The sequence below is a fragment of the Doryrhamphus excisus genome, unplaced genomic scaffold, assembly GCF_037039965.1.
Source record: "Doryrhamphus excisus strain RoL-2023G ecotype Guam unplaced genomic scaffold, RoL_Dexc_Guam_v1.1 HiC_scaffold_24, whole genome shotgun sequence".
In the NCBI taxonomy this organism is placed as follows: domain Eukaryota; kingdom Metazoa; phylum Chordata; class Actinopteri; order Syngnathiformes; family Syngnathidae; genus Doryrhamphus; species Doryrhamphus excisus.
In genome coordinates this window covers 7,565,417-7,583,121 of record NW_027621862.1, presented here as the reverse complement: position 1 = coordinate 7,583,121, position 17,705 = coordinate 7,565,417, and the positions used below count along the sequence as shown (strand labels likewise).

Sequence of the window (17,705 nt, the reverse complement as noted above, 5' to 3'; positions counted from 1 at the left end):
GTTGTCAGTGAACCTCACAAGGTCACAGTTTTTTTTTTCCTGATCAGGGCACCGTTTTAGGTTGGGTGGATGAGTGATCGAAGGCGCCAGATTAAGGTTCCTTACGCTCAGGAGGCTCTGATTGAAATCCCACAGCTGGCATTTTCCTGGTCAGCTCCGTTATCCACGACTGGAATGATTTGGCAGCAAAAGACCGTCAGATTGTACAAGACACCTGAACACCTTGAGAAGAAGATTAAGAAAGGTTTTGTTCTAATGAGAAGGGTTTGTTTAACCGGACTGGTAGTTGCAACCGCAACCCGACTTGAGGTTCAACGTGACATTGTGACATACAAAAGAGGAACTCCCCGTCGGGGAATCGAACCCCGGTCTTCCACGTGACAGGCGGAGATACTGTCCACTATACTAACAAGGACTGCTGCTGAGCTGATGTAGTGTCGATTGGCCAAAGGGGAATTCAGAACAGGCTCGAGGCCCATGACCGTTTTCATGGTAGCTGGAGACTTTAACCACTGAAATCCATCCCGCTTATCCTCATCAACGGACTGTATTCCCCACCCGTTACCAGCATGGGGACATTCCAACCCAAGATGGGAACACACTGGACCAGGGACACAGCAACATAGTAGGTGGCACAGACACAGCTTCACATTGCCCCCACTTTTAGACCCGACTGAAAAAGGACTCTCTTGCTTGGTGCTAACATGATGACCATTAGCATGTTAGCATTTAAGCTAATTTACTCATGTCTCAAGGCAAATAGACACATGGCATGATGTGGGGACACTATGGGACTGCCTTAACAGTTTTGGACCTTGAGGCTGTCTTGCTAGTTTTTTTTTTTTTTTTTACCCCGGACACAGTCTCTTTGAGAGGAGGCTGCGGTCCATCAGGACCAAAACCTCACGCCACAAGAACAGTTTCTTCCCGTCTGCTGTCAGCCTCATCAACAAGGCCCGGAATCCCCCCCCGACACTGTTCACACCCCACCTCTGCCTCACCCTGCCACTTTGACACTCTATATGCGTTAAATTAACGCTCAGTTTGGACTCTTAGGAAAAACAATCAGACTGCACTTCCGGAATAACAAACAAAAAACAGACTGCGTACATATATTTATACTGCATTCTGTATATTTTGTATTTTCATTTTTTAATCGATGTGTCTGCACCTACTTCACCAAAACAAATCCCCAGTCGAGGTCAGCAGGCCCCGTCTCCACTGTAAACAGTGTGGACTGGGCACTGCTTCCCTTTTCGGAGGCGCCGGACGGTTTGCCAGAACCCCTTCGAGGCCGACCGAAAGTCGTACTCCATGGCCTCACCGAATTCCTCCCACACCCGAGTTTTTGCCTGGACAAGCGCCGAAGCCGCGAACCGTTTGGCCTGACAGTACCTGTCAGCTGCTTCCGGAGTCCCACAAGCCATCAATGCTTGATAGGACTCCTTCTTCAGCTTGACGGCGGCCCTGACCTCTGGTGTCCACCATCGGGTTCGCTGCCTGCCGCCACGACTGGCACCGACCGCCTTGCGGCCGCAGCTCCGGTCAGCCGCCTCAGCAATGGAGGCACGGAATATGGCCCATTCGGACTCAATATCCCGGGTCCTCCCCCGGGATGCAGGTGAAGCTCTGCCAGAGGTGAGAGTTGAAGACTCGACGAACGGGAGACTCTGCCAGACGTTCCCAGCACACCCTCACTACTCATTTGGGTCGACCAGGTCTGTATCACCAAAAGAGCTGAACCGCCCAATGTGGGGCTCAAACCCACGACCCTGAGATTAAGAGTCTCATGCTCTCCCGACTGAGCTAACCGGGCCTTTTTCGGCCAAGATATCACTTTTTAATTTTTTTTAATTGATGTGGTCTTCTTTGATCAATTCCACAGCCAACCTAGTTTCTCAGGGAACAAAGGAGCGAGAGGTTCAGTCATAGCTGAGAACTTTGGAAGTGTAGTCATCTTAACCCTCCCGTTATGTTCATTTGTCAGGAACAGCCATGGTGTTCCCGGGTCAGTTTGCATGCTTATTTATCTGAAAGATGTCCAAAACCAAAAAAAATCCCCACAAGCATTGTTAGTTGTTCACTACTAACTCCATTACTAACTATTCTATCAATGTTTAGTGCAATGGTGTACCTTACCTCTCACAGGTAACGGTTTAATTAATTTTAATTGATTAATTAATGGCACAGCGGTCTAGTGGTTAGTGCGCAGACCTCACCGCAAGGAGACCAGGGTTCAATTCCACCCTCGGCCATCTTTGTGTGGAGTTTGCATGTTCTCCCTGTGCATGCGTGGGTTTTCTCCGGGTACTCCGGTTTCCTCCCACCTACCAACCAAAGCGTCACAGACAGGATTCGAACCTGTGCGGGGAAACCCCATTGGATTTCAAGTCCAACGCCTTAACCTCTCGGCCACTGTGACCGCTTGGAAAAGACCAATGGGGGCAGGTGACCCCATTGTCCTAGAACCAAAATTTTGCTGATGTCAAGGATCACCTGGCAACATGTGCATGGGAGGAAGACACATGGTTTGTGTGAGGGGCTACACAAGTCTTTCCACTTCTAGTTAAAAGGCAGGCACCTCACATCGTTTCCATAAAGTACCAAGGGATTGTCCTGTTGCCCTTGTATTTTGTGGGCAAAAAGGAGGCGTTTGCAAGTGGACCTCAGACCCTATCACTGGTCACCTGAACAGGGACTTGAATCCCGGACACTCAGATCAAAAGTCTAATGTTCAGGTGACTGGCTCAAACTTTGTCTTGTCTGACCACTCTTTTGTCCAGAAGATATTTGGCCAAAGTGGTCTGTTTTCTTAAACCTGCAAATGTCCAAATACACAAGGGCATTGTCTTTGTAGGGAGCATTGCAGTACATGTGACATGTATACTACATATGACATCAGAAATGATGGGTATTTATTCAACAGAACAAGAACAACATTTCTTTTAAATAACAGCATAGGAGCTGATGAAACACAGAGAAGGCACTGCTGGGATTTGAACCCAGGATCTCCTGTTTACTAGACATGTCTGTCAAAAAATCACAACAGTATACAGTGTCTTCTCTTACGGGCCGCTGCTTACCAGTTGATGGGGTTTGACTTGATTCCTTTTAACATAAAAGCATTCCATCATCTCTTAATCTATAATCCTGGCTGGCGCTTTTGCAAAAGCTAATATTTTCATGCAGAGCTTCTGTGTTTCACCAGACCTTTGCAGAAACAAACTGAAATCTGCGACTTGATCAACCTAACTTCTGATCAAATGTGTTGGACCATGGAAGCTGTAATGTGCTTTTGAAAAGTCATTGACACACAGTTTGCCAATTGGGACCCACACAAGTGCTGTGCGAGAGTGGAGCGCAAACATGAATGAACAGTGACACTGATGCTTCCAGAGAACATCCCTGGGTGGGCTCGAACCACCAGCCTCCCGGTTAACAGCCGAGCGCGCTGACCGATTGCGCCGCAGAGACTCACACCCTGCCAACTTCTGTTCACATACTAACGCATGCTATGCTTCCAGCATGCCCTTTGTTTTGGATGGGACTCGCACCTTCTGGTGTAACAATCGAGGCATTGCAAACCAGGACACCAGCTTTACTCTTTGATGAACGCAAAAGAAGAAGGGAAGATAAGGGATAGGGAGGAGAGGGGAAAGATGCGAACGCCTTTGTTGAGAGCCAGAGAAGAAGCGCTCATCTCTGCAAGGTCAAGTACAGTATGCCAGAAGATTTTACGTTGTGAGTTGTCCTAAGTCAACAAAGGCCTGGATAGCTCAGTTGGTAGAGCATCAGACTTTTAATCTGAGGGTCCAGGGTTCAAGTCCCTGTTCAGGCGGTGAAGGTAGGCCCCTTCCCTGAAATGTTAAACCTACTTCCTTTATCCTCCTTCTGTGGTCAAGTACAGTATGCCAGAAGATTTCTGCTCCTTCATCCTCAAAACCGAGAAGGCCAAGGAGATGACCGTGCACACAAGGAATAACATGTTTAAGTAACCCTTTTCGACCAAGCAACATTGCGATCTTCCAGGACTGTGGGTAAACGCCATTCTCAATAATTCTGTATAATTGAAGATACAGTACGAGACAGGCACTTTGACCAGCTTAGCCACAGCGCCAGCTGTGCATCTGGCACCAACACAAAAACAGTTCGCCAATGGGGAAAAATGTTTATACAAGGGAGGGAGTCCAAAGTCCAACACGTGTGAATTGAGAGTCCCTGGGTGGGCTCGAACCACCAACCTCTCAGTTAGCAGCCAAACGCGCTGACCAATTGCGTGACAGAGACTACAACAGCACACAAGGAATAACTTGTTTAAGTAAACCTTTTCGACCTAGCACCTTTGCGATCTTCCGGGACTGTGGGTAAACACCATTGTCAATAATTAAATTGAAGATATGGCATATGGGCTCCTGAATCAACTTTGCTGCCGCCCTCAGTAACCTCCCAACCAAATTATAAATACCACATGGCTCATCGCTTTTAATGGAATGCAACAGTTTTCCTACCTCATCTACACTTACCCTCTTAAATTGAAAACTACGCAGTTTATCCTACATTGTCTTGTTCTTTATAATAGAATCTGACAGTCTACCGTCAACATCTATCATCTGATCTCTAATCAAATTTACTTTATTGATAAAAAATTGAGAAATATTTGCCAATTTGGACAATTGTCAATCTGCCCCCACTTTGGACACATCGTCGTGTTTCATTGTTTGGCAACTGCTTTGTGACTTCGCCTGTCCCCTTAAAAATCCCTTCCTTCAGGTTTCCATAGTGTTGTGGTTGTCACGTTTGCCGAACACGCAAAAGGTCCCTAGTTAATTTCACAGCCAACCAAGTTAGGAATTGTGGTCATACAAGAAGGGGGTTTGTTTTTTTGTATTTCGAATAAAATGTTTTCTGCATTTTGAACAATTTTCCACAGGAAAGACATCTTTCAGATGTATCAACAAAAGAGTTGAACTGCCCAATATGGGGCTCGAACCCAAGACCCTGAGAGTAAGACTCTCATGCCCTACCGACTGAGCCAAACAGGCCTTTTTCAGCTGCAGATATAATTTTTTGTTTTTCTTTTTTATCGATGTGGCCACCTTGATGTTTGATCAATTCCACAGACAACCTTGTTTCTCAGGGAACAGAAGGAGCGAGACTTTCAGTCATCAGTAGTTCTACAAACTCCGACTCAGGCCACATCTTTATACCCGACATTTCCAATTTATGATGATGAATTTAGGATTTATGATCACTCTGCAACTGCCTCTGAACAGACACCCATGTCCACCCTCTCTTGGGGAACATTTGACTCGACTCAATTAAATGACACACTCAAACCAAAAGACCATAGTTGGAATCCTCCCAACCCCGTTGGCACATCATGTCCCCACCCCGAGGTTATCAAACTCGCTCCCAAGGAAATGTTGGAACTTGGCAAAGCATTAAGAATGGCAAGAAGTAGGATTAAGAATCCTACTTCTTGCCAAAAGCCTACCCTATGGTAGAAGATAAGATATGCCTTTATTCGTCCCTCAGTGGGGAAATGCAAGGTCCCGCAAGTTCCGCAACAGCAGGGGGAGTACTTCAGTATGTTTACAGACCATGGACTCCTCCTAAATTTAGATACATAGCCTTATCCATGCCAAAACCACACAACAACCTCGACCAAATCCTGACTGACATATGTAACTGACTTGGTACATAATCACCGTCTCAACGGAACTGAATTAGCCCAACTGTTGACATTGACCACAGGCTCCAAGTATGGTGCTTTTTGTACGGCCATTTAGCCAATTCTGCCAAAGGGGAATTCAGAACACCCTCGTGGCCCATTACCATTTTGATGGTACCTGGCGACTTCAACCAGTGAACTCCACTGTACCGCTTATCCTCATCAACGGACTGTAATCCCCACCCTTTACCAGCATGGGGACATTCCAACCCAAAATGAGAACACACTGGACCAGGTACACAGCAACATAGTGCATGGCACAGACACAGCTTCACCCTACCCCCACTTTTAGCCCAGACTGAAAAAGCAGAGAAACCCCTTTGCAGCTGAAATTGCTCAGTTGGGAGAGCGTTGGACTGACTATCTAATGGTCCCTGGTTCAATCCCAGTTTTCAGCACAATTGCTGTTTACATTGTGAATTGGCAAATAGTTTGTAAAGGGGTGACTTTGTTCTCTTGATTTCATCAACATCGATCACGACAACACAGCCAATTACATATTAAGACCAGACAAGTGCTGTTGGGAGGTGACATACAGAATCCTGATGCATATCATGTTACAATCAGACACAAACAGGATGTAGGACCAGACCTTGAGTTCGCAAAAATGTTCACAGCATTAGGTCTGCAAAGTGTTCAGCTGATGCACATTTACTGGAAAGGAAAATGGGCTCTTGTCACGGTAGCCGTGCCGACACAAGCTAAAATGTTTCTCCCGCCAGGACAACACCCACATGAAATTCAAGCTTTGCTCGCAGACGAAAAAGAACCAGCTGGAATGAGCAATCTGCACCTCCAAGTCTGAGTTTATGGTTCTTGCCCAGAAAAGCATAGCTCACAGCCGTAATCGTATAGTGGTTCCTACTCTTTGTTGTGGCCGCAGCAACCCCGGCCGATTCAGGGTCATGGCAGGTGTGTGTTGCTTTTGTAATTGTATTGTCTGAAAAGACAAGATTGTCTGTCCACTTGAAGTGTGGTGATGTAAAAATACACTAGTTTTGACCACACCTGTATTTTAGTAAACATTATTAGCATGCAATGAATCAAAGTATAAGGTACGATGTCGGAGATCAAGAACGCTTTTGTTGGGAAAAAAAGCCATAACATATCATTTCGACAATACGGGTATCAAACCCGCTATTTCTTGCATGTAGAGCAAGAACTCTAGCCTTTGAGTTAAATCCCCCCGCTGCACAAGAAGGCTGCCACAATTTCTGCAACACCAAAACACTAATTAAGATCTGTCATTTTGAGTCAGCAAGACCATGTCCACAAAGGAGATGAGGTGACCGAGAGGTTAAGGTGATGGACTGCTAATCCATTGTGTTCTGCACGCATGGGTTCGAATCCCATCCTCATCGGACTATACTAATGCACCAGTTTTGACACCACCTGTGTTTTTAGGAAACATCATTAGAATGCAATTAATCCAAGTATCCGGTACGATGTGGGAGATTGAGAATGCTTTTTTGGCAAGAAAAAGGCATACTATAACATTTGGAGAATGCAGGCATCGATTCCACTTCATCTCACATGCGAAGTGAGCGCTCTCGTATGAGCGCGTCATACAAGAATGGGATTTGTTTTTGTGTACTTCGAATGAAATGTTTTCCGCATGTTGCAGAATTTTCCAAAGGAAAGAAATCTTTAAGATGTATCACCAAAAGAGCTGAACCGCCCAATGTGGGGCTCGAACCCACGACCCGGAGATTAAGAGTCTCATGCGCTCCCGACTGAGCTAACCGGGCCTTTTTCGGGCAAGATATCACTTTTTAGTTTTTTTCAATTGATGTGGTCTTCTTGATGTTTGATCAGTTCCACAGCCAACCTAGTTTCTCAGGGAACAAAGGAGTGAGAGGTTCAGTCATAGCTGAGAACTTTGGAAGTGTAGTCATCTTAACCCTCCTGTTATGTTCATTTGTCAGGAACAGCCATGATGTTCCCGGGTCAGTTTGCATGTTTATTTATCTGAAAGAGGTCCAAAACCAAAAAAATCCCCACAAGCATTGTTAGTTATTCACTACTAACTCCATTACTAACTATTCTATCAATGTTTAGTGCAATGGTGTACCTTACCTCTCACAGGTAATGGTTTAATTCATTTTAATTAATTAATTAATTAAATTAATCAGAGGCATCATGACCAGTCTGCATCAAAACATTATCTGAAATCCTGTGGCAGGTTTCGGGCATTGATTCCTAATTCAGTTGCCATCCCTGATAGATGGTAATGGTAATGGTAATCATGCCGACGTCATCTGACGTCTGTGTCGCATCCTGATTGGCTGGCAGCAAATGTCAACGACACGAGCGCGGCCCCCGCTTGGCAAGTGAGAATTCTACCACTGAACCACCAATGCCACGTTGGGAAACACTGTCGGAGAACAAATTAAATTGTCGAGTGGATGTGCCTCTGCAAAGTGGCGCTAAATGACAAAACATCACAACACACGCACAGGATGCCAGGGGAGGCCGAGTACTAACAGAGCTGAGCGAGAGGGCATAAGAAAAAAATTTGTGACCTTGTGGTGGTTACCCGACAGCACCAAGGATATGGTGCACCTCTGATGCGCAATGCATGCCAGATGATGTTCATCTAGCGAGCAGACATTCTTGTGGGGGACAAGCTCAACAGTAGGAATGTTAAGAGAACTGACCAGTCCGCTATCAATGAAGTTCTCGTCCGCCCCAGAGTCAATTAATGCTGTGGTAGGAGAAGCTTCCCCCGCCCAGGATATCGTACCTTCCACCTGAAGTCGGCCCACCAAAGCGGATGACGCAGCCGGTGTGGTTGGAGCGGGCAGTGCCAGCAGCTGGGGAATATCCCTGGTGGAGGAAGAGCATTGGCGTGCTGGGCGAACTGGACCGCGGGAAATTGTGTGTAGGACTCCCACAGTACAGGCACAGCCACAGGCGTAGACGGTGACTCCTCTCCGCTGACGAAAGGCGACTGGCTCCCAGTTGCATGGGGACGACACTCCCGACGTCGTCAGACGGCGCTCCACTGCTGGAGCAGGGAGGGAGGAGTGGTGCCGGAAGAGCCCCGGGAGGTGGGATTTGGAGCCGACGTGTGGGTCGGAGCGGCTCTGCCCGATACGCGTTTCGTAGCGCCTTGTCATTCCAGCAGCTCTCTGTCGCTATCCCGGTTAGCTCAGTTGGTCAGCGTGTGGTGCTAATAACGCCAAGGTCATGGGTTCAACCCCTCGTACTGGCCACTCTTCTTTATGTGCTCCAGGAACAACAAAACGGCGACAACCCACTTGCCCCCATATCCAACATCACACCACCCACCTGTGAAACACCCTCGACAAGGCCGCTGAAAACAGCATGTCAAAAGCAGAGTGGCAACAAACCTCTCGGCCACCGAGACTGCAAGAAGCAGATCAATGGGGACAGTGGACCCCATTATCCTCTACCCAAAATTTAGACCACCATTGTAGAGAACGCGGGCCTCGAAAGGACAACACCCCAGCCCTCATAACCAACAGTACTCCACCACAAGGTAAACAGCATGGCGGCAACAAATGCCCAACCAAAGCGTCACAGACAGGATTTGAACCTGTGCAGGGAAACCCCATTGGATTTCGAGTCCAACGCCTTAACCTCTCGGCCACTGTTACCGCTTGGAAAAGACCAATGGGGGCAGGGGACCCCATTGTCCTAGAACCAAAATTTTGCTGATGTCAAGGATCAGCTGGCAACATGTGCATGGGAGGAAGACACATGGTTTGTGTGAGGGGCTACACAAGTCTTTCCACTTCTAGTTAAAAGGCACCTCACATCGTTTCCATGAAGTACCAAAGGATTGTCCTGTTGCCCTTGTATTCCCTTGTATTGTCCTTGTATTCCATCCATGTACTAACCAGGCCCGCCCCTGCTTAGCTTCTGAGATCGGACGTTTTCAGGGTCAATCAAGGGGGGCGAAGCCCACATCAGGAGGTTTGCCACCTGTTAGCAGGGTGCCCCACCATCTGAACAGGTGCTCTTTAAATGAGTTTAACAACACCAAAACTGATTTTCTTCTAAACACCACTCTCGACATAACAAATTTTCTACGGACAAAGTCAATGTTCCAATCCCCAAAAGGTGAAAAAATATCCTTTACAACTGTTCACCCAGCTCTCTCCATCGACTCCATCGACAAAAGGCCAAAACCCCCCAGGCCCCATAACCAACAGCGCACAACCCAGTCAACTGTGAAACACCCCCATCAAGGCTGCCAACCGACCGGGGAAAGGTAAAGAAAACAGCATGGCAAAGCAGAGCGGCAGCAAACCTCGCCCGCCGTGACTGCATGAAGCAGATCAATGGGGGTGGGCGACCCCATTGTCAAGACTGCAAGGAGCAGATCAATGGGGGCAGTGGACCCCATTATCCTCTACCCAAAATTTAGACCACGAGTGCAGAGAATGCGGACTGTGAACAAAAAAAGCCCCTATCACTCGCCAGTGCAATATCGCCGGGAAATATGGGCCACAGGTGTTTGTCCAGAAAGGGGCTTGTTGGTCTAGTGGTATGATTCTCGCTTCGGGTGCGAGAGGTCCCGAGTTCAATTCCCGGACAAGCCCTCCCTGTCCTTTGACCTGATTACTGCTTTTTTTCTACACAATTCCCAAAACAACAGCATCAGTGAAGTTCTATCAACTCTAATGTAATCTGACAGGATGTACTTCAGGACCCGACGATGTCTGTACGCTTGCAGGTTCCATGGTGTAATGGTTAGCACTCTGGACTTTGAATCTTGTGATCCAAGTTCAAGTCTTGGTGGAACCAACTTGCCATACAGCAATCAAATGTTTGGACTGTGTTTTTCTTTACCAGTTAGTGTATTACTTATTTACTTGCTGATTTGAGTTCAAATACAAATCAGTGGTAACCGTGGATCAGGATGAGTTCCCCAAATGACGTGAATCTTTGTGACAGCTGATGTCAAGGATCAGCTGGCAACATGTGCATGTGAGGAAGACACTTGGTTTGTGAGCGGGGCTACACAAGTCTTTTCAGTTCCAGTTAAAAGCCAGGCACCTCACTAGTTCCATAAAGTACCAATATGGGCAGATTATCCAAACATTTCATAAGAATCTTTCACTTGGTGATACAAGCACCAAAATTGGCACAGATGACATTTCAGATACATATTTTAAGAAAAGTACGATATCCAACATAAAATGTAATATGGCTGCCAATTTTCAACATGGCCGCCAGAGCAAATTTGAAAAACATGTACTTGTTGAAGTAGAACTCAAATAAACACAATATTTTTTTATGGACAGAATGCCAAATGAATGTATTATAATTTATTAAATCCAATAATGAATTCAAAATTCCAATATGGACACCATTTTTCAATATGGAGCCTGACATTACTATAAATTGGTGTTTATATCAGAAAAGTTGTATGCTTCTAAGCTACCTGGTCACAAAGTTTACTTGTCCTCTGCTATGTATTTGTTACATTACTGTAACTTTCAAATATTAATGTTGTTGGTTTGTATTACCTCATGAGAGTGATGTCATAGCACAACCAGGGCAGACTGATGACATCACTGCTGCGAAACTCAGCATGGGGTTCAATGGGCTTGTAGTGTACTAAATGTAGTTGTTATAATTACTAACTGTTGTAGTATTAAATAGGCAACTTAGTATACATAAGTGTCCCAAATGCTATCTAATAAGCCCAATATACATCTCAACTAGTATAGAAGTGTAGTCAGTTGTAGTGTAGTTGTTAGATAGTCGCGCCTGAATAGACAGGGTGTGCCAGCGCGGGAAAGCCGAGCCAAGGGTAACGGGGCTTTAGTTACCCGGAAGGTGTACAGATCGCATGGGATCTAAACAGCGTTGGATGAACGATCGGGCTAGGAGTAGGGGACCAAAGGGGAGAAGGTCTTGTCAAACAAACCCATCAACTTTGAAAGCCTACAGCCTTGCAATCATGAAGAAGCTGACTCCAGGATTTTCACACATGCCCTCCATGCAGCCAAGCAGCAGACAAAGTCTGTGTTGATGTGACACAGACATTCTTGTCATAGCAGTTTGGGTCTTTGAGTCTTCAAGATGCTGGCTTGGAAATGTTTTGAGTTGAATTCGGCCAGGGGCAGTCCATTAGATGGTTCCCAATTCATGACTTGGTGAGGAACCTCGGCCCAGAGAAATCCAGTGGCATGCTCTTCTTTCATGCCTTCACTGGCTGTGATGTTGTGTCAGCATTTCGAGGTAGAGGAAGACAACAGCATGGCAAACATGGGCAGTTTGTCCTGAGGTGAGCCCAGTGTTCAGGAAACTCAGCAAGTACCCACCTACCATAAAAGATGCCGACCTTGACATTCTTGAAAAAATTGTTGTCACTATGTGCAACACAGCAACACTACAAAGGTTGATGAGGCAAGACTGCACTTGTATGCTCGGAAACAACGGTCCTATGATTCCATCCCACCAACAACTTCATCGCTTGTTCAGCATGTCAAACGATCAACCTTCCAAGCTGCCTGCATGGGGCCAAGCAACGGTCTGCCAAATGCATTCTGAAAGCCCTAGCAACTGGGGCTGGAGAAAGCAAGGGGAATCCTGGGAAGTTTTGTGGTCAACCCTTCCACACATTGATCAGTCCTGCCAGCAGCTGACCAAATGCCGCTGCACTGGTGAATGTCAGGGCCCATGCAAATGTTATCGCTACACTCTGAACTGCACACAACTGTGTTCCTGCAAATGTAAAGAGTAAAACAATGATTCAGGCTAAATTCAGTTCAATCTATTGCACTTCTGTCATGAAGAATTGTGATACCATATTGGTAACTTCACTGAGACATTTATGCATGTAAAAGTCACATAATTGTCATTATATAGCTATAACAATTGATGATATTGAAATTTTGAATACATAATTGAACTCCTTGTGTCCAAAAACATATATTTTGATGTACAGATTATCACAATGACATTATTTTGTCATTATTTTAGTGCAAATACGATTTAGAACGTCTATGAATGGTGGCCATCTTGAAAAATGGCGGCCATTTGTATTTGAAGTTGGATATCGTACTTTTTTTAAAAAGTAGGTACCCTACTTTCACTTTTAGCTCCGACTGAAAAAGCAGGATGCCACCGTTGCAGCTGAAATAGCTCACTTGGGAGAGCGTTAGACTGAAGTTCAAAAAGTATCTGGTTCAAGCCCAGGTTTCAGAACAATCCCTGTTTACGTTGCGAGTTTTCAGTTTGAGAAGCCATATTGGCTGGCTGAAAGGACCTTAACTTTGTTATTCAAAAGGCCACCCTTTCTGCCAACGTTCGTAGAGGTTACAAGCCAAACCATTGACTCCAAGGGCACAAGTTTAGTCCACCGAAATCAAGGTGGACCCGAGGGTGGCTAGGGTGTTTCTTTCTAAACCTTTCAAGCCGCGATCATGATTTCTGGAACATGTTATATGAACTACAATTATCCCTACAAAGGAGAAATATTTGTCAATTTGGACAATTGTCAATCTGCCCCCACTTTGGACACATCGTCGTGTTTCATTGTTTGGCAACTGCTTTGTGACTTCCCCAGTCCCCTTAAAAGCCCCTTCCTCCAGGTTTCCATAGTGTAGTGTTTCCATGTTTGCCCTACACGCAAAAGGTCCTCATTTCGAAACTGTGTTTGATTTGTATGATTTGTTCGTAGCACCACACACAAACCAAGTGTGTTCCTCACATGCACATCTTGCCAGCTGATCCTTGACATCTGTCACAGACATTCGAGTCTGAAGGTCATTCAAGAATGGGGTTTGTTTTTGTATATTTCGAATGAAATGTTTTCTGCATGTTGAACAATTTTCCACAGGAAAGATATCTTTCAGACGTATCAACAAAAGTGCTAAATCGCCCAATGTGGGGCTCAAACTCCCCCGAGATTAATAATAATAATAATAAATAATAATATAATAATACATTTTATTTCAAAGCGCCTTTCAGGACACCCAAGGTCGCTGTACAAAAGATATAAAAACACCAATATAAAATACAAGATAAAAGAGAACAAACAATAAATAAGAACATAAATGGGGGGGGGGGGGGTGTCGCACACTCTACCGACTGAGCTAACCAGGCTTTTTTACTCCACTAGATATCATTTTTGTGTTTATTGATGTGGCCATCCTGATGTTTGATCAATTCCACAGCCGACCTCTTTTGTCAGGGAACACAAAGAGTGAGAGGTTCAGTCATAGCTGAGAACTTTGGAAGTGTAGTCACCTTAAGTCAGGTCTGCTTTGGTGAACTTCAGAGGAATCGTGACCAGTCTGCATCAAAGCATTGTCTGAAATTCTGTGCCGGTTTCTGGCAATGATTCTTAATTCAGTTGTATTTGTATTTGAATTCAAATCTTTAAGTAAGTGTAAGTAATAATACTCTTACTGTTAAAGGAAGAAACAGCCCAAACACCACAACTGCCCCCAAAACTGTCGTCAGTTTTGTCGTCAGGGTTTGAACCTGCACGGAGAAACACTTTACCACTCGGCCACAACAACTTGTTGCTCAAAAGCTCAGAACCTCACAGATGATGTTGCTGTATATCAGTTGAAATGTAATGGAAACTGTTAACAACCATGAGACTTGTCAACTCATGAGTGGTTTTGGTCAGGGGATTTCACATGGATTCCCATGGATCTCCTGACACATTTTTGGTCTGAGGATTTCCCATGGATCACCACCGTCAGAAAAGTCTGAACCCAAAACTGCACGTGGTCAACAGGATTTGAACCTGCGCATAGAAATCCCTATGGATCTCAAGTCCGCCACCTTAACCACTCGTCCACAACAACTAAGCTGCAAAGAACCTCACGATTATGCCGTTGGATATCAGTCAAAGTGCAAGGTAACCTGCTAATTCACTCAGCAACCATGAAGATCCAGGCAATTTCACCTGGATCTCCATTGTCACAGATGTCCTTAAACCATAATTGCCCCAAAAGACCAGTGCAAGGAAGAATTCACACCATGACTGCCCCCAGAACCACACGTTGTCAGCAGGAATTGAACCTATGCTGGGAAACCCCAATGGATTTTGTAGTCCATCGCTTGCACCACTGGCCACAACAACTTGTAAGATGCACAGAACCTCACCAGTTATAACGTTGGATATCAGTCAAAGTGCAAGGGAAAGTGTTTGTCAATTCAGTAAGCAACCATGAAAATCCAGGCAATTTCACCTGGATCTCCATTGTCACAGACGTCTTTACACCATGACTGCCCCAAAAGACCAATGGTTAAAATGCACCAATTATTCTGTGTTATATCAGTACAAATGCAAGGAAAAGTGTTGGCCAATTCAGTCAGCAACCATGAGAATTATCAACTCATTAGTGGTATTTCGGCTCACATTTTGGGTCAGGGGATTTCCCATGAGGACCATGTGGTTTTGGTTAGGGGATTTCACATGGATTCCCATGGATCCACTGACACATTTTTAATCTGAGGATTTCCCATGGATCGCCACTGTCAGTGAAGTCTTGACACCAGGAGTGCCCCCAAAACTGCATGTTGTCGGCAGAATTTCAACCTGTTAGTTTGAAACTTAGTTAGCAATTTATTTAGGATGACCCATTGTGGTCCTTCCAGCTCACAACTACTTAGTGGGATTTTGGATGGTCCATCTTGGCCACAGACGTCCTTGCACCATGACTGCCCCAAAAAGACCAGTGGTTAAATAGCAAGGAAAACTGTTTGCCAATTTAGTGATATTCAGGATGACCCATTGTGGTCCTTCCACTCCTTGGCAGATAGCGCTTAAAGGTGACCTGAACCGTTTGATCAACCAAAATCCTCCACTCAAACCTGTCCAAATGGCAGCTCTCTGACCACAAACCGAACCGGGGCCGCAGCAGTGAGAGCACCAAGTCCTAGCCACGAGACCACCAGGCACTGCAGTGTAGCTGCACTCTGAAAGGCAGAGACGCTTAGACTCCAGCAAAAGACCCAAAATAGTTAGGAGACTGAACCTTCTATGCCAACGCTGCAGCAGCAGGGGAATTAGCTCAAATAGTAGAGCACTAGCTTAGCATGTGAGAGGTCGCGGGATCAATGCCCACATTCTCCAAAAATGATTTTGTTTTTTTGTGATTAAATGTTCCCAAGTACCGAACACGAATCCGGGCCCCAATCCCGATATCTACGTCAATTACAGCCATAGGTATCACCCTAAACCCAGTCCTAACTGCATTCTCTTGTCTAGCACCTTGTCTTGTCTTGTTGTGGGATCAATGCCCGCAGTCTCCAAGGAGTTATTTGCCTTTTGTAAAATTCTGTCAAAAGTGGCATTCTCAGCCACAGCGTGTTAAAGCCCACAACCTCAATGAGACACCGTGGCACGCTCGGCCGTACACACTCGCCTCAAAGCGACAAGACCTTCAATATCTCAGTTGAAAGAGCGGAGGGCTGTAGTGGTTCAAGCTGGCATCCTTAGGTCGTTGGTTCAACTCCGGCTCAAAGGACAAGCCCTTTGCTTGTGTTATGTCTGTCAGGAAAGAATGGCAATACTGTCTTGTCTGAAGGACCTCCACTTCCCTGTCAATAGAGTTTGACTTGATTCTTTGTCACATAGCAAACTGAGAAATTCTGATTGAGTGACCAATGCAGTCTGTCTATTTTAATACATTTTGTCACTGTTCATTTATGTTTGCGCTCCACTCTTGCACAGCACTTGTGTGGTTCCCAATTGGCAAACTGTGTGTCAATGACTTTTCAAAAGCACATTGCAGCTTCCATGGTCTTACACATTTGATCAGAAGTTAGGTTGATCAAGTCACAGATTTCGGTTAGTTTCTGCGCAGGTCTGGTGAAACACAGAAGCTCTGCTAAAAATATAGGCTTTTGCAAAAGCGTCAACCAGGATTATAGATCAAGAGATGACAGAATGCTTTTATGTGACAAGGAATCAAGTCAAACCCCATCAACTGGTAAGCAAGGGCCCTTCAGAGAAGACACTGTACACTGTTGTGATTTTTTGACGGACATGAATGGGGAACCAAATGGTCCTTCGAGCCGAATATCTTCCCAGTGACCTGCATCGCAAGTCCACTGTGCCTATGCAAGCATCGGTGGTTCAGTGGAATAATTCTCGCCTGCCACGCGGGAGACCCGCGCTCAGGTTTGTGTGTGGTGCTACACAACTCTTTCCAGTTCCAGTTAAAAGTCCGGCACCTCACATACTTTCCATAATGTACCAAGGGGTTGTCCTGCTGCCCTTGTATTTTGAAGGTAATAGGAGGCGTTTGCAAGTCTTGTCACCAAAGGCCTGGGTAGCTCATACTTTTGATCTAAAAGTGGGGGTAGGGTGAAGCTGGTCCAGTGTTTTCTCATCTTGGGTTGGAATGTCCCCATGCTGGTAACAGGTGGGGAATGCAATCCGTTGATGACAGAAAATGGATGAATTTCACTGGTTGAAGTCTCCAGCTACCATAAAAACGGTCATGGGCCACAAGCCTGTTCTGAATTCCTCCTTGACCAATTGACACCACATCAACTCAACAGCAGTCCTCGTTAATATAGTGGACAATATCTCCGCCTGTCACGTAGAAGACTCAAACAAAAACTGTGTGCTGTGGCCAACCAAAATTAAAATATCAAGGGGATGGGACATCAATACATGACTTTTATCAGCGGGGCCCTGTCAGATACTTTTATTGCTGCAGAAGATCTGACAGACCCTAAGATGCCGTTTAAAGATTTCAGTCAAACAGACTTCTTCCAGCAAGAGCTGGATGAGACAAGAAAGAGGGTGGAAGAAAAACAGCAGAAGAGGAGGAAGAGGGCGGAATCTCCTCCACCCCCTGTCCGAAAGTGCCTCTGCAAGATGCAGCTGAAGCAGGGCCCGAAAAGCCCCCACATCCACACTGGCTTCAAAGAAGTACATCTACTTTCCTGCCAAAGTGTTCGCCATCTATAGAGCGCACGAGATGGAAAAATAGATGAGCTGGAGGGAGTTCCAGGCCTCTCCTTT

At 45.6% G+C, this 17,705-nt stretch overlaps 10 non-coding genes across 10 annotated transcripts; 5 read left to right on the top strand and 5 right to left on the bottom strand.

The window, feature by feature from the left end:
- Positions 1-343: 343 nt before the first annotated feature.
- trnad-guc (transfer RNA aspartic acid (anticodon GUC)) lies at positions 344-415 on the bottom strand. Its single transcript has one exon. It is a non-coding gene; the product is annotated as a tRNA-Asp (tRNA).
- A 1,328-nt stretch (positions 416-1,743) lies between these two features.
- Positions 1,744-1,816, bottom strand: trnak-cuu (transfer RNA lysine (anticodon CUU)). The gene has a single exon. It is a non-coding gene; the product is annotated as a tRNA-Lys (tRNA).
- Positions 1,817-2,340: 524 nt separating this feature from the next.
- On the bottom strand, positions 2,341-2,422 carry trnas-uga (transfer RNA serine (anticodon UGA)). Its single transcript has one exon. It is a non-coding gene; the product is annotated as a tRNA-Ser (tRNA).
- Positions 2,423-3,400: 978 nt separating this feature from the next.
- trnan-guu (transfer RNA asparagine (anticodon GUU)) lies at positions 3,401-3,474 on the bottom strand. The gene has a single exon. It is a non-coding gene; the product is annotated as a tRNA-Asn (tRNA).
- A 291-nt stretch (positions 3,475-3,765) lies between these two features.
- On the top strand, positions 3,766-3,838 carry trnak-uuu (transfer RNA lysine (anticodon UUU)). The gene has a single exon. It is a non-coding gene; the product is annotated as a tRNA-Lys (tRNA).
- Positions 3,839-6,056: 2,218 nt separating this feature from the next.
- Positions 6,057-6,129, top strand: trnav-gac (transfer RNA valine (anticodon GAC)). Its single transcript has one exon. It is a non-coding gene; the product is annotated as a tRNA-Val (tRNA).
- Positions 6,130-7,010: 881 nt separating this feature from the next.
- Positions 7,011-7,092, top strand: trnas-gcu (transfer RNA serine (anticodon GCU)). Its single transcript has one exon. It is a non-coding gene; the product is annotated as a tRNA-Ser (tRNA).
- A 2,177-nt stretch (positions 7,093-9,269) lies between these two features.
- Positions 9,270-9,351, bottom strand: trnas-cga (transfer RNA serine (anticodon CGA)). Its single transcript has one exon. It is a non-coding gene; the product is annotated as a tRNA-Ser (tRNA).
- Positions 9,352-10,227: 876 nt separating this feature from the next.
- trnap-cgg (transfer RNA proline (anticodon CGG)) lies at positions 10,228-10,299 on the top strand. The gene has a single exon. It is a non-coding gene; the product is annotated as a tRNA-Pro (tRNA).
- Positions 10,300-10,432: 133 nt separating this feature from the next.
- Positions 10,433-10,504, top strand: trnaq-uug (transfer RNA glutamine (anticodon UUG)). Its single transcript has one exon. It is a non-coding gene; the product is annotated as a tRNA-Gln (tRNA).
- The last annotated feature ends 7,201 nt before the right edge of the window (positions 10,505-17,705 follow it).